Source organism: Palaemon carinicauda, chromosome 34 (genome assembly GCF_036898095.1).
Source record: "Palaemon carinicauda isolate YSFRI2023 chromosome 34, ASM3689809v2, whole genome shotgun sequence".
NCBI classification, from domain to species: Eukaryota; Metazoa; Arthropoda; class Malacostraca; order Decapoda; family Palaemonidae; genus Palaemon; species Palaemon carinicauda.
In genome coordinates this window covers 72,817,984-72,820,483 of record NC_090758.1, presented here as the reverse complement: position 1 = coordinate 72,820,483, position 2,500 = coordinate 72,817,984, and positions in this window count along the sequence as shown.

Sequence of the window (2,500 nt, the reverse complement as noted above, 5' to 3'; positions counted from 1 at the left end):
GTCTCTTCTACCCTTACCAAGAGGAAAGTAGCCACTGAACAATTACAGTGCAGTAGTTAACCCCTTGGGTGAAGAAGAATTGTTTGGTAATCTCAGTGTTGTCAGGTGTATGAGGACAGAGGAGAATCTGTAAAGAATAGGCCAGACTATTCGATGCGTGTGGAGGCAAAGAGAAAATGAACCGTAACCAGAGAGAAGGATCTAATCTAGTATTGTCTACGTCAAATAACAGAAAATATTCATTGTAACAAATGCTAGTAATTTCTTCGAAGAATTCAAGTGAACTCATTGAGATGAAAAATCATGGAGGAAAAAGGAATTATAATCAATTTTATTTAATGAGGCGCATTTGCACCGACTCGCAGAAAATGCCCTTTTATCTCGGAAAAGTTTCCTGATCGCTGATTGGTTAGAATTATCTTGTCCAACCAATCAGCGATCAGGAAACTTTTCCGAGCTAAAAGGTCACCCCTTGCGAGTCGGTGCAAATGCGCCTCACTAAAAAGAATTGGCAATAGTTATTTGTGGAGATTTCCATCTTTGGATGGATGACGCAACAAATCCTGATGCTTTATCATTTAGTGGATCATATTAATTGGTGAATAATGTTGACTGGAAACTTCAAACTGAACGAACAGGATAAAATCAGATTTTTCATATCTCTGACCATCCTTTACAGTCAGATCTCCCTGGACAATTCTATCCTGTTCGTAATACTAGGCAGGCAGTTAATTCTAATAGCCAGGCCTTCTCCATCATGAGGCTCAATACTACACAGTATTCTAGAAGTTTTATTCCACCTGTGACCAAGTTGTGGAATGATCTTCCTAATCGGGTAGTTGAATCGGTAGAACTTCAAAAGTTCAAAGTTGCAGCAAATGTTTTTATGTTGAACAGGCTGACATGAACCTTTTTATAGTTTATATATGACATATCTGTTTTGACGTTGTTACTGTTTTTTAGAATGATTTATTGTTAATTTATTCTCATCATTTATTTATTTCCGTATTTCCTTTCCTCACTGAGCTATTTTTCCCTATTGGAGCCCCTTGGGCTTATGGCATCTTGCTTTTCCAACTAGGGTTGTAGCTTGGCTAGTAATAATAATAATAAAAATAATAATTTACCATAATTGAGGCAACTTCAAAAGTTCAAAAAAGTTCAAACTCAAGAAAAAATTTTATTTGAACACGATAACATAAGACTCATTTTAACATTAGCTTTAATGTTATTATTTGTTAATTGTTAATTACTTTTCTTAAAGCCTATTTTGATTTCCTTATTTCCTTTCCTCATTGGGCTATTTTTTCCCTGTTTGGGGCCCTTGGGCTTTTAGTATCTTGCTTTTCTTACTAGGGCTGTAGCTAAGCTAGTTATACTAATAATAATAATAATAATAATAAAAATAATAATAATAATGATGTTGATAATAATAATAATAATAATAATAATAATGATGATGATGATGATGATGATAAAGATAATAATAATGATGATAATTATAATAATAATAATAATAATAATAATAATAATAATATCAACAATGACAATAATAATAATAATAATAATAATAATAATAATAATAATAATAATTATAATAATGTTTCATTTATTTTCCCTAATTTCGTCCTTATTTATTTATTTATTTATTATTATTATTATTATCATTATTATTATTATTATTATTATTATTATTTATAATAATAAGATAACTTCAGAATTCTTGAATTTGATTTTAAATGCATTGGATAAAGTCCAGGAAATACGTAAATTTAATCATTGTAAATTTTACTACACTTAAAAATATACAGGGTGGTCAAAAAGTACGGTTCCAGGTAACACTTAAGACATTTTATATTTAGTAAACATATAGACATTTATCTAATATATATTATATTTACATTACAAAATGTTATATTTTTTTTTTTTGAGACGAGAAGTAGCATGTATTAAGGATTCAGTATTATTTTCTATATTTTTTATATATATTTTTTATAAGTTTTTTATAATTAGATTAGATCGTCATTGGAAAAGATAGTGGAGTAACTGTAATTCTACTTTTGGTCCACCCTGTATATGATGAATATTATTAGGCTGCAAGAAGCCTTAGCGTCCTAAGCGAGCGGTAAAGAATTCTTTCATCGTAGTGTATGCAATATTGCCATATAGCATATTAAACATGAATATATATATAAATATATATATATATATAAATATATATGTATATATATATATATATATATATGTATATATATATATATATATATATATTTATACATATGCATATATATGTTTATATACAGTATATGCGCATATAAATTTGTATAAATAAATAAATAAATATATATATACATACATATATATATATATATATATATAGAGAGAGAGAGAGAGAGAGAGAGAGAGAGAGAGAGAGAATGTAGTCACAACCACCATATCAATAAATAACGAACATAGGTTAGGACATAAAACTCTCTCTCTCTCTCTCTCTCCTCTCTCT